This window comes from Ambystoma mexicanum, chromosome 1q (assembly GCF_040938575.1).
Source record: "Ambystoma mexicanum isolate Mex_15411 chromosome 1q, UKY_AmexF1_1, whole genome shotgun sequence".
In the NCBI taxonomy this organism is placed as follows: domain Eukaryota; kingdom Metazoa; phylum Chordata; class Amphibia; order Caudata; family Ambystomatidae; genus Ambystoma; species Ambystoma mexicanum.
In genome coordinates this window covers 1,407,662,911-1,407,677,733 of record NC_090922.1, presented here as the reverse complement: position 1 = coordinate 1,407,677,733, position 14,823 = coordinate 1,407,662,911, and positions in this window count along the sequence as shown.

Sequence of the window (14,823 nt, the reverse complement as noted above, 5' to 3'; positions counted from 1 at the left end):
TGGTCTCTCCCCGGCCCTACTTCACTGATGGTGGTGACCGAAGCTTGCCCCACCCCCCACCAACACCAGCAACGCTCGTCGTCCCCTCCTGGGCACGGCGGTGATCCGCGACGGCCCGGGCCTGGTATCCCATCTCATTAGTGAAACTCGCCGTGCCTGCCCTCCTGCCCCTGCGGCGCTCAACGACCTCCGTGGGCGTGGCGGCGGTGTGTGGCGGCCACCCTCGGGCCTGCTGCGGGGCGGCTGTTGTGCTCTGGCCCGGGCGACGCCTGGTGGGGTGGGAGGCACTGGTGGCCCGATCCCGGGCACTGAGGCGTGAAGCACCTTACAAGGAAGGGGAAGGAGCAGCAAATACTACGGGTGGCGCTGCGGCTCTCCATTACTTCGGGTGGCAGCCCCCACAACGGAAGGCCTCTCCCCCCCACTTGCCGGGGATCTACTGCTGGAGGATCTGATCGGAGCGAAGCACCATACGGGGTGTATCCACCCCACCGCATTGGCACTTGCAGCCCACAGCAGCATCGTTTCTTAGCCCAGTGGAACCCCCACACCTATCTACTGTGTTTTCTGCCCAGAGAGCCTAGATGCAATTTGAAGTGAGGCGGGGTACACGGGGCCCCTCCTGATGCCTTACAACTACCTTCCCCTGCTGTTCCTGGGGCTGGAACCTGCTAAACCCACCGGCATATAGCCCCTCTGGGTGCCCCTGCTTTGCTGCTTCCCCAGCCTGGTCCGGCCCATTCCTAACCCGTCGGGGCTAATACTTGATCTACTAAGCGCGGATAGCCGCACGCTCAGCAACTGGCCAACTATTCATCCCACTACAGAGCTCCTGTCCTACTGTCACCATCAAAACCGCCTGCCTTGGAGCTCCTTCCCGTCACAGCGATGTCCAACAGAGAGCGCGGGGCCAGCAAGGTGGGCGCCATGGACAAGTTTACCAAGTCGGCGCCCAGGGTGGACCAGGCATCCTTCTCTGCAGCACAAGAGGAGGGCGATATACATCCAGAACCCCCCCAGCCTGACTTAACAATTATGATGGAGTCCATGGCCAAAAACTTGCAGCCTTCCATGAAAAACTGGACAATACCAATGCGAATGTGACCTCCCTGAGAGCTAAACTAGACCAACATGGGGCCAGAATCACAGAGGCAGAGCAGAGGATTGTCACTAACGAGGACAATGTTCATACCTTGCAAAACACAGTCACGGAGCTATTCCGTGACATGAAACAAGTCAAGCCAAGTGCGATGACCTCGAACCGAGGTCGCAAAGAAATAATATTCGCATTGTGGGGGTCCCTGAATCTGCTCTAAAGGGTCGCATGGAACTCGCAGTTGAATAACTACTCAGAGACCTCCTGGATAACCCCAAGCTGTCGCCGTTCTTCACGGTGGAGAGAGCACGTCGTTCACTGGCCCCACGCCCTAAACCAGGAGACTTCCCAAGACCAATAATCGCAAAACTGCTAAGCTATAGAGACAGGGACCGTATACTTTGCTTGGCCAGAGAGAAGGGGGAGCTAAGGCTGGACTCGCAAATCATTAGGATTTTCCCTGACTTTTCCGTAGGGGTACAGCTGGAACGATGCCACTTCGGAGGCGTTAAGAAGATGCTGAGGGAAAGGAAGACTGAGTATGTGATGCTCTTCCCAGCCCGCCTAAAATTTACTTACCACAACAAGCTGTACTTCTTTACGGTCCCGGACGAAGCAGTTAAATTCATTGAGGCACAGATCCCGCTGGCGGATCCCGCGGATGAACCAGTAGATAATGACTAGGATAAAGGCTCTCATGGTCCTTCGAGAGCACTACCAGTTGTGCCATACCTTAAGTCTGCCCCCCTTCGGGGTGTTCTGTCCCCCCTCCTCTACTCCTTCCTGGGCCTAACATAGCCCTTACGACTAGACCCAGGAGCGTCTCTTTTGGAGGGGGTGCATTCCTTAGCATCCTGACCAGAATGGCAACCACATGGTCTATACCTTGATACTTGAACCTTACAGCCCGGTGTCATTCTGTACCGATGTTTGTTCAGTCCTCATTACCTAAGAATATACTTGCTATTTCGTAATCTTTACATGTGTTAGCCGTTCAAAGATTAATGATGTATGTTATGATATGTATCATCAATGTGGGTCAACGGCAGTGGTAGCCCCCACTGCAGCTGCAATGCCTTTAAAGGCGGAGTGTTTACGGTTAAGCCCCTGTTGGGCTATTGGTCAAGCGTTGCTCAGTTGGGAATGGCACGCAGTTGGGCACACCAAGGGTGGGTACTTATGCACTGCTAGTTTGGTTCCGGCGGTGAGGGTGGAGGGTGGGGAAGTTGGGGAATGTTATCATAAAATCGGCAGGAAATGAATGACTGGTTTTGTTGAGAGGCGCTCTTGCGCCGCTGCTGTACACATCGGGTTAGACAGAGACAAATCCTTTGGTTGGGATGTCCAGTAAATTGTCAATATGGCTATTAAAATAATGACATGGAATGTCCAGGGATTGACAAATTTCACAAAGTCCCGCAGGATTGCGGCATATGCACAGAGACACGGGATCAAGGTGCTCCTGTTGCAGGAGACACATGCTTTGAAACACCTATCATCTAACCTTGCACAGTCCTGGGGCCCTAACAGATTCTACACCCAATTCTCCACTCAATCCAGAGGGGTCTTGACCCTCATCCACAAATCGGTACAATTTGCACTCCACACATCCCACATTGATACAGAGGGTAGGTATGTTATTCTCCATTGCACTTTGGCTAATAAGGAATGTTTGCTCGTGAACTCGTACGGCCCCAACGCCGACTCCCCTGAGTTCATTGATGCCCTGACCGCCATCCTTATGAGATATGTGGAGGTTCCCATTATATGGGGGGAGACATGAATCTTATATTTGACAATGTCCTGGATAGGACATCAATGGCCCGCAGGGTCATGCCTCAAGCTGCCAAAAGACTCCTCGCATATATGGACTCCCTCAATCTACATGACGTGTGGAGGACGCTTCATCCCCATGTTAGAGATTACACCTTCTATTCTACAGTACATGACAGCTCCTCGAGAATAGATGTGTTCCTCCTTTCTGGGTGCCTGGTGGGTAGGGTGACAGGTGTTGAGATACTCCCATGCACGCTCTCTGATCACTCCCCCGTGCTACTACAGATCCAACTTGGACACACTCTGACCCCCCGGCCCGCTTGGCGCTTTAAACCTGAGGCCCTATCCGACATTGGCCCTCATTACGACCCTGGCGGATTTCGCGGTGCAAAATGCACCGCGGAGCATGGCGGAAAGCCGCCGATAGCGCCATGGGGGTTGGCGGATTTACCACCCCATACCGACCTTGGCGGAGCGGTAAATCCCCAATCCCCATTTTACCCTTCCCCATTCCCATTCTTGCCCCATAGGGTATAATGGGAGTGGGGAAGGAGTTAATTACGCCGCCGTAAAGTACGGCGGCGTAATTAACAACGAGGTCCCTTAGCGCCATGGTTTTCTCCGCCCGGTAAAACCAGGCGGAGAAAACCTCCATGGCGCTAAGGGAACTCGTAGTACGGCGGACGGGTCCGCCGCGATTACCGCTGGCGGTATCCCACTCCGCCAGGGTCGTAATGAGGGCCATTGTCTTTAAAGCGGACATCCTGTCTGATATACACACTTTCTTCGAGAACAACAATGCGCAAGACACACCTGAGGGGACCCGATGGGAAGCATTCAAAGTATACATCAGGGGGATGTGCATCTCAAGGGAGGTCGGGGTTCTCAAGGCCATAAGGCAGGCCCTAACTAGCTCCGAAAAGAAACTCAAAACCTTAGAACAAGAACATGCCTCTGCGATAGCTCCGGCAACCCTAGCGAAAATTAGGACAGAACTAGAACTCTTTGAATCCCATGCCATGAGCGAGGTGCAGTACTTTGCTCGCCCCGTGGCTGCCCGAAGGTATGGGGAGGGAGACAGACCTGGTAGAACCCTAGCCAAATTAGTATGCGCGGAAGGGGGTAGATCCCAGATAGATAGCATTCTAGATGAACAAGCCCAGCGACACTGGTCGGACCAAGCGATCATTGACACCTTTGCTAGCTTTTATGCCAGCCTATACGGCCCCCAGCTGGAACACAACGCCCACGACCTGGATGACTTGTTAGAACGCATCCCAATGACCCTTATCTCCCAAAGCACTAAGGAACAACTGGATACCCCGTTCACCCTGGAGGAGATAGTCCAGGTAATTCTGACCTTCCAAAGAATAAAGCCCCAGGCCCTGATGGCCTCACGTCTGAATTCTATAGGGAACATGTTGCCATCCTTGCTCCCATACTGCACGGGGTCTGGACCGAATCGCTCCGGTTAGCCACCCTCCCCCCTTCTCTGCGGGAAGCCCTAATCACCGTCCTCCCCAAACCTGGGAAACCTCTAGACGAATGCGGCTCTTACAGGCCCCTTTCTCTCATCAACACGGACACGAAAATATTTGCTAAAATAATTGCAAACAGGTTCCTTCCATTTATGCCTCACCTGGTCCATGCAGACCAGAGCGGCTTTGTTCCTGGCCGTTCTACAGGACTTAATATTCGCCGATTGTTCAATGTAATTTCCAGAATCGACCCAAAGGCGGATGCAGTAGCGGTCACGCTAGACGCCCAAAAGGCATTTGACATGGTCTCGTGGCAATACCTATGGGCTGTGTTGGGGAAAATGGGAGTGGGACCAAACATGATCTCCTATATAAAACTGCTATACACGGGTCCAATGGCCAGGGTACTAGTGAACTCCATCGCCTCCTCTCCCTTTCAGTTACACAGGGGCACCCGCCAGGGATGTCCGTTCTCCCCCATCCTCTTTGCGCTTGCCATTGAACCCATGGCTGACCATGTCAGGGATAGTCGCACCCACAAAGGTATTCGCTTACAAGACACACCGGAAATCATCTCACTGTACGCCGATGATGTACTCCTTTATGTAAGGAACCCCTCCACACACTTGGACCCGATCATCTGAGACATAACTAAAATAGGTACATACTCCGGCTTTACTATCAACTACTCTAAATCTGAAATATTCCCTCTAACCGCGGCAACCCGACAACCATCATGCGAATACCCCCTACGATGGTCCCCAGGGGGCATCAAGTACTTGGGGGTGCAGGTCTCGCTTTCAAAAACCTCTCTACTGGCTGAGAAGTACGAGACGACGGCGCGGCTCATTGAATCCAAGATGCTTAATTGGCGCAACCTCCCACTGTTCTGGCGGGCAGACTGTCCCTAGTCAAGATGATTGCGGTCCCCAAGCTTCTCTACATCTTTGCCAATGTACCGGTGTGGCCCGGGAAGCAATATTTCAAAAAGCTCCACTTGGCGTGTGCCCAATTCCTCTGGCACTCCGGTGCCGTTCGCAAGAAGTGGCAACATATGACCCCTCCCTACGGAAAAGGGGGTTTCACGGCCCCAGATCTGACCCTGTATTGGATAGCGGCGCAGGCCAAACATGCTACGCACTGGTACGCACATACGAACCCGCCCCCCACATGTCAAACTAGAGAAACTGGCAGGGGATGGGACCAATATCACGACCCTGGTACTACACCATACATTTCAGTCAGACCCCCCGGCAGACCCTGTGGCCACCACAATCAAGGCATGGAATAAGATCTTGAACACCACACAGGACCATCATCCATATTATAAATGGCTTCCCATATGGCAGTTCCCGGGACTTTCCCCCACGCATGACCAGCATTTTGTGCGACACTGGGAGGCTCTGGGATATCGAGCACTAACCGACCTATTCCCAAATAGTAAATTTATTACCCCCCAAACATGGCGGCCCGAACACTCCAACTCAGCGCTTGAGCTACTGCAATACTTCAGGCTGAGAGTGGCGGTCCGTGCAATGTGGCCCTCGTACCCAGAGGAGCCCCCAGACGCACCCGAACTCCAATATGTAACAAACTCTACAGGTGGCAGGGGCATAATATCCTCCTTGTACAAAATGCAACTGAAAAAACGTGGGAATACATCCCACAAACCACGTGAAGCTTGGGCAAGGGAGCTAGAAATAGAAATCACTAAAGAGATGTGGGACAAAATGTGTGCATACACGCGCAAAGTCTCCCTTAGCGCTAGATTCCGATGCATACAATATATATTTCTCAACAGACTTTACTACACGCCACAGAGAGTGGCGAAATTCACACACAACCCTTCCCACACCGGCCCGAGATGTAACTTTGGGGAGGCAGATTACGTGCATATGTTTTGGTCCTGTGCTGCATTGAATACGTTCTGGCTGGAGGTGACAGGGGCTCTCTCGGAGATAATTGGGTTTCCAGTAGACCCGGAACCGCTGGCCTTACTGTTTGGAATGTGGTCCGGAGAAAATGCGAAAAAAATGTCGACATTTTTTAATATAAGTGCAATCGTAGCTAAAAGATGTATATTGCAGAATTGGAAGCGCCGCTCCCCTCCTACTTTCGAGATGTGGCTGAAGGCCCTCACTTGGGTACAAATGTGCGAGGAGGAATATATTGTACTCTTGCCTGCGTCATCTCGCCCAAAAATGTGTGGACAGACCTTTGCAGCTATTTGAACAATAAAGACGAGATGGACGAAAGCTCCACTCCATTTTTCGGAACCGCCCGACCCTGCACCATGTATACTGAGCACCTAGCCCCTCGAGGATGTCAAGCCCCCCCCCATTCCGCATTTTTGATGTATGCGCATGATGTAATGCCCGAATGGGACAATGCGATTTCTGTTTTCCTCTGTGTATGATGTACTGTACCTGTCTTTACTTTCTGCCAATAAACAAAAGTAAAAAAAAAAAAAAAAAGAAAACACCCTTGATGCCAGTCATGCGAGAGGCATCTTCAGGACGGCGAAAACATTCTCCCATGATTACAAAAACAGAGAATATGTGGGTATACCTGGCAAAACAGGTGCTCAACATTACGCACTTTTGCCTTACTGATGTGCCCAATGCTGAAGCCTTATTGACTACGTGCTTAGTAGCAGTGCCGACGCCAGTTCCGGTTTTAAAGCGTATTTTCGGCGTCACACACAATGATTCTTTGGTTCAAGATTTTGATATTAGGCAATCTTTTTCCATCTATGAGTATTGCAGATTTTGCCAGGAGACAGATCGCAAATGGAGAAATTTGACACGTGTTATAACCTATAATATAACCCAAGGCGATGTGTGCTACCCTAGACATGCAATGCAAAAGAAATTGGCAAATGCCAACAGCTCGATTTAACTAAACAGCAAAATCATACGGTGTTTGAGCAACGATTATGTTTGCGAGTGCCACGCACATGAACCAGCATGAATAACACTATGTCTTGTAATCATACAGTGATAGCTGCCAGTCATTTGAATCATGTGAAACTTCCAACAGGATGGCTCTTTTCATGTGGCAACATCACATACACTAATATTCCAGCTAACATTTCCAGAGGTCCATGTGCCTTAACTCGATTAGGACTAATGATGTTTCCTTTACACCCAGCGATAACTCGAGGCAAAAGGTCAACTTTCGAGTCTGTGGGTCTATCCCCCGATTGTGATTCACATGTGCATTTGTTATCAGAAGCTGAGGTTCTAGCATTAACCCGTTCATTAGTGGGAGTTTGGGGTTTAGCTGCTGGGGGTTACAAATCTTTGATTAAATTAGCATGTTTAGTAGTCAATGGACTTAATCATACTTCTCAGGCATTGAAAGAATTACTCCTTGATAGTCAAGTTATTAGAAAAGCAACTTTGCAAAACAGAGCTGCTGTTGATTATTTATTGCTAAAGCATAATTTAGGTTGTAACGCAGTTGAAGGTATGTGTTAGGTGCACCAATTACTATCCATCCAAGACACCAATCTTGTGTGTACCAATTTCCCAAAGAGCTTTGAAGTGGAGTCAAGAAGGTAGATAGGTTGATATGACCAAAGCAAGGTTAAGGTGCCTAAAACTCAATTTTTGCTCAAAGATATCTGCCGGTACTCTGTCGGCCCGGACTCTTATGTTAATGTTGCAAATTAATTTCACAAATCACTTCTTCCATTTTAAATCACTCGCCCTCACTTAGATCTGTGTCATACTTTTGTGTTTGGCTGCTTTTACTCCAATTTAGGCTTAAAGCGAGAACAGCAATTTGGCGATATATATTTTGCAAAAGAAGTTTAGTCAGTCTTTAGTCAGTCTTCTGCTATAATGTTGGCAGGTTGTCTAATGGAGGTCAAGGAGAGTCCACGAGCAACCGTCACCCACAAAAATGTACTGTCATAAGATCTTACTACAACCTAATCTCTCCCAGGCTGTGAGTACCCAATATGTCTTTGCCTGTAAGCTGTTCACAGCCATTAAACGGTGATGTGTTGCATGTTCTCATAATCATGAGAACCAGCTTGCATATTTCTACATCTCAGAGAATTTGCCATGGGCTATATTTTGGGTTAGGAGTTGTTTTGTTTTAAGCAAAAGCCTCTGAACATTTGTTATTAGATATGATGACTCTGAGCCACCATTTAGGTTGATGTCATTATCTCATCTTGTGATGTTTACAATATTATTTATCACCACATCTGGCACTGATAGAGTCCATGGAATTGTTTTCCTGTTGTTACTTAGAGGATCCACTATGTGGTCACCATGGACCACTTAGGGTTCAACTATTGTTAGGCTTTTATCTATAATGGTCTCGGGATTGTGGCCGGTCTCCACTCACTCTGTGACAGTTAAGTTGATAATCTTTCCCCAGTCTCCTGTCCTGTGCTTGTTATAAAATAGTTTAGGATAGAGGAATGTCGACTATTGTGAAAAGTAGACTTATCTTGAATGGCTGGGGTCATCTTGTCAATCATCGTGAAAACATCCAAATCAAGCATAAATCTATGGTAACATAGGCCTTCAGTAGTGCACCTGGGGCCTGATGTAACAATTTACGATATCCCCTATGCCAGTTCTTGAACAGTATCAAAAATATGTTCCAGCCCCTAACTTTAAATTAAAATCGATACCGAAATGTTGGCAGTTCAACTGTACATTATCCTTCCCCTCATGAGAAGGGGCATCTGAAACAGATGATCTAAGAGCACATATCAGATTCAAAATATTCTTTAATGAGGGAGCATTGCAAAAATGTACCAAGAGAATCATATACACGACTGAGTCCCGTACTCTTAACGGGAGGATGTGAGGACAATCTTCCTCTATCAGTGTAACCGATAGACTGCCTGTGAAGGACACCCACATGCACAAGCTGCCTTTTAGTATTCCCAATTACTTGTTTACAGTAGGTGGCGAAACCATTCTCTGGGGCTAGCCACCAAGTCTCCTGCAAACATACAGCATTATACTTTCTTTGAGCAATATTTCTTGGTAGTAATTTACACAACACAAACACAGTCGAATAGGGTGACAACAGAATGAGGTTTTTCTCGAAAGGTATAACCTCAAAACGAACAAAGGCACTTAAGTTTGGCCTTGTGGATGGTCAACATATGTTTCGGCCCTTAGAGAATTTTGGCCATTATCCCTAACACCTATCAACTTTGGGCTTCTCTTTTCTAGTCCATGTTTATCAATAATATTGAACAGGATTTTGTGAATAACACGAGTCACTTACTAACCCCATCACAAAAACATCTTTTGTATGTTTTTTGGCAAAAGTGAATAGTATCCGTTTTTGCTTGTTTTGAGTTGATGTCACAATTGTTTTTCATTTATATATGAGTTGATTTAAAAAAAAAAATAGACTTGGAATAAAAAATAATCTTTTTAAATAAAAAAAGTGTTTGGTAAGAGTAAAAGTATGAAAAAATAAGAAAGACACACTGTAGGTAAATGCTGGTGTAATACAATTGGGCAGACCTAAGCGAGGGGTAACCAGCTCACTCTTTGTTATATACAATTCTAGGATTTCTCACTATTTATCTGGTCCCCCTAAAACAAAAAATAGGGAAGCACCCAATTTCTGTACTGCACACGTGAGAGAAGACATAGGATGATCTTTTAAAGCTACAGTCTCGTATTGATTACTGCTCTACCCTTGCCAAGTCAGACTGTCTCGTCCCTACATGAATGGATGCCATTACATTCCCAGTGGATCATTTAGATGTCAGTGGAGCTAATAATACTCCTGCTATAATCCCTAGGCCCATGGTGCCTACAACATTTATAGCATTTACTGTATCAGGCTCACCCCTGTCCTTTCTAAACTGACAAACGTAATTGCCAGGTCTCTTGTTGGCATGAAACTGAAGAGGAGCAGGAAAGGTGGGGCTTGCAACGTAGCCATCTCCAAGGCTTTGTTTACTTGACCTGGAATGTCTGTGTCTGCTGTTACCAGTAGCTGCTGCCCTAATTCCTGATGAGGCCGCCATGGGTCAAAGTCAAAATTATATACACTGTATTATGTGCCCTGTCATTTCACTCCCTAAGTCAGGGGTACAAGCAGGGCTATGATCAGATTTTGCTCACTACTTGGAGTCAAATTATTTTTCCGGGAGTAAAAAAGTAATTAGTTTTACCAATAGGGATACTTTCTGCTTATTAAAAGATATCCTTTCCCCATAAAATTCTTTTTGAGATCGGGCATTAGTATTATTAGATTTCCTTCCTTCCTATGCCAATGCTCTACTGGTCACTAATTCGAAAAAATCTCAGTGGGGCTTTGTGCGTTGAAGCAATAATATGTTCATTGTTTCTCGTTTTCATGGCGCATTTTCCTTTGTTGTGCATACGTCTCTTAGCTCTAAGGCTGGTGTTATCACTACCCACAGGAGAACGGAATTTTGCATCATCATATTCTAAGGTACAGTTATTTTGATGCAATTATCGTCCTTATACAAATTATTAGAAGCATGTTCTCCTGGCCCCTGAATTACTTCATTAAAGTGGCACTTGAACTCCTTTCAGCATGTTTTTGACACATTGCTCTTAATTGCCATTAATCCATCGACAAAATGTATTCTGTCTGAGTTTCTTGACAGCCACATCAGTTAAGACAAGAGATATTTGTTTTTTGTAATACAAATGAGTGATTTTCCACTGGCATAAAACGTGCTGGACCTCATTATGACTTGGGGCGGTATCCCGCTGTAAATCCGCCAGAATGCCACCCAAACGAATTACTTTTACCGCCACTTGGTCTGGAGGAATTTCCGCCGTATTACAACTGGTGGTGGTGGTGTATTTCCCCCATTCATATTGAGTCCATAATGAGTCAATTGGACTAAATGTGGCTTTTCTGGCAGAATTGCTGCAGCAGAAATTCCAAAGTTTTTGCCCTTGAGTTGGAGCATTTACATCCAGGATTTTCCTGGAGGCAAATCCTCAACTGCAGGCCAGAAATCGTAATTTAGCGTAGTGGTAAAGTTTCCAGTAATGGAGTTACTGCCAACTTTACCACTTAGCGCCGAACTCGTAATGAGCCCAACCTTTTTCTCTGCGCAGAAGTACATTTGCAAGTTACTGTGGCAGATATTGAAGTCTTGGACTGGTTGATGAGTTTTCTGTATAATCACATATGGCTTATTTTAGCCTATGTGTTTGGAAAAAGCTTAAGATTTGGAAAGAATTGCAGTGGCTGGGAAGAGGAAATTCTTTTCCCAACCCAATTCTGCGACGGTAGCTCACAAAGTGGCTTACCTCATTAGTCAGTTGCGCACATGGAAAATAATGTTCGCACAACAGCTAACCTGTTCCGCACATAGAGAAAAATAATTAGAGGGAACATTGATCTGGACCTTGCTGGTTTCTGCAAAATTCTATATGAAACACAATATTTTCAAAACCAATAAAAATGTTGATATTTAAAAACATTTTGAATTTTCACTTCTAGATGAAAAGTGACACCTACAAGCCGCGACTATTGAATTTAAACAGAGGATAGAGATGGCAAGTGTGGAGGAATACACAGATTCATACCTGTTAATAGACGGGTGAAACAAAAACATTTTGTTTTTGGCGGGTGAGAACCCATTGATGTGTATGGACGGGCAGGGAGATTGGCTAGTGGATGAACTGGCGCGATGGCTAATGTCAACAAATGGGTGATTTGAAAGGTATGCTGATTGCGAGTGCTGTTTGGCTTATTACCTACCTACTGACGGCATGCTCACCACTACCTGTCCCTCCCGCCCTGGAATCTTTTTTGAGCTAGGTGAGGTCTATCATGCAACCCCATGCTGTGTGCTGTATATATAGTGTGCCTGCCAATGCTATTTCCAAGCAGTCTTCGGACAATTAATCAATTAATGGCTGCCTTGCATCGAAAATATCCAATAGATACATTGTTACGTTCGTCCGTCCTGCTCCCTCCTGAAATCGCCCTGCTTCACTGCACACTCAGCAACACTCCGAAATAATAACACGAGAGACCAGAGGTAGAAGGGTATTTGCATGTAATGAAAGCATGTATCCAAACCACCTGGGTGGACTGGCCGGCAACATCCTTATATAGAGTTTAGGTGGCTATTCCATTCCTAAACAGCATTACTCATGTCAAAGGGGATGCCTGCGGCCTGCATCCGGGCCCATTATGGAGTGTAGCAATCAGAATGCAAGCAATACAAGTGTTCAAGTTCTTATAATGGCCTGTTTCCGAGCACAGGGCAATGTGGCCTTGGGTTCTGGTTATAGCCTGTTAGGTCCTGTGCGATCTGTGTACTTTCTCTCAGAAATGAAATGGGTTTCCATCCCTGGAGGCATGACGGTCACGCATTCCACAATCACAGTGACCTTGCCGGTGCCAGATCCCATCTCCTTCTGCGCAGAGGCCTCTGAAAAAATAGAAAAAAACACATAATTAGATCATGTAACATACGCCCACTTTTCTTTTTCATCTCTTTCATTTTTACAAGCGTTGCCTAATATTTCGCATTTCTACATTTTCCATACACTTCCTAGCTATACATTTTATAATAGCAATGGTGCAATATATACACAGTAATAGTATTACCAACATTTTGCTCTCTGCGCCCATCTTCATAACACGTGCATATTACTCTTTTAAATCCATATATGTAACTTTATCTGGTGTCTATCGTGATTGTCATGGCACAGTGCTCGTATCTTCCTACCTCATAGTCCTGTGGTTTCGCTCCTCCCCCACCCCCTGATTTAATGCAAAATGGTGCAAACAGTGATTCTTGGAACTTAAATGAAGGTACAGGCCGCCCTGTTTCATCCTTTCTAGTCCCTGCCCTTACATCCCCCACCCATTTTTCCAAAGTAAATGGTTCTGCCACCAGCGGTGTCCCTTGTTGTGCATACGTAGGAAACTGTGAACATAACCAGCAACTGGATATGTTGAAAGTATCGGCCACCGCCTGGGTGATGTTGAGGAAGCCATTCATATGCCATTTTGCAGTGGTGATCGAAAGTAGTGAGAGGATGAGCCATATGCACAGGCGCATCTGGAAGACAAAAATAGACATGTATTTATCCAAATACCTCTGTAGTACCTTTTTTGGTACGTACTTTCTGTACTTTTCTCACACCCTCCTTTCTGCCCCTGTGCCCCTGTCGTGCACATTTCTTTCCATGTATTCCCTTCCTTTTTTCACTCTTTTCAATTGACTGAGGTGTCTCATAACTAGACCTTCACCATCCCATTGGTCAATACAGTATACAACGTTACTTATCCTGTCTGTTACAGTGTATGGTCCTTTCCATTTAGGTTGACTTTGTGCAATTCTACCCTCACTACGTAATTATCAGTGTCCCCTATGTGTAGTATCAACTCCTTTCTTGTTTTGTTGTGTTTTCTTGCTGTGTCAATGTCTGTTTGTGCCTATGTTTCTATTGTCATTTTGCGGATGGCCTGTAATCTATTTACCAATGCTGATATGTAATCTGCATCAAAAACTTCATAATCTTTGGGTGCCCCCGTTGTCAGTGGCAGGAATAACTTCTCAGTGCTGGGCATGCTTCTTCCAAACAGTATTTCATAGGGCGAGTACCCGGTAGCTGAGTGTTGTATTGATCGCATTCCGTGTAGTATGAATGGAAGCCGTAAGTCCCACTGTGATCCATCTTCATCCATTATTTTGAACAGTTACTTTTTAATTTCCATACAGAAGTTTCTCCCTTCCTTTCTGTTCCTTTGTCTTTCCCCTGCGCAGTGTTATTTTCAGTGGGCCCTCCCCCGCTTCTGCATACCAATCCTCCTCCTCTGTCTGTGGTTCTGGGGGTGGTGGCGTCGGCCATTCTTCTTCCAATCCTTCTCCTTGCTCTGTTGTTAGGGCCCTGCCCTGTTCTTGCAGGGTGACATGGGGGTACCAGTGTACGTGAGTATTCTTTTATTGCCAATTTTGCTGTTGCATCTGCCCTGTTGTTTCCTTCAGCCCATCGTCCTTTTGTCTTGTGAGCTTTTGTTTTGATGAACCATATTCTATTGTGCTGTCCTAATAATTCATCAATGTCTTTCCATTCCTGCTCAAATTTTATAGCTGAACCACCAGTCCCTCGATAGTGTTGGTCTCTCCACCATTGCAAGTATATGGTGAGCCCTTTAAATACATAGTCTGAGTCCACCACCAACTTCCGGTGGTATTTTCTGCATTGCCCTAAAAGCCGGTACTACCGCTTGGAGCTTGACATACTGTGCGCTTTGTCCTTCACACAGCATTGAGTTGTGCTGCCACTGATCATTTTGCTTGTACACTACCGCTGCTGCAGCATGTAGCTTGTTATTTACATATGTAGAGCTCCCATCACAATAGAATGTGGGACCATCAACATCTTTATCTGGTGCACATGCCCTGAATATGTTGTGTAACATGTTCACCGTTTCTGCTTTGTATTCATGTGGCTCGTCCTCCTGTATACCGTCTAC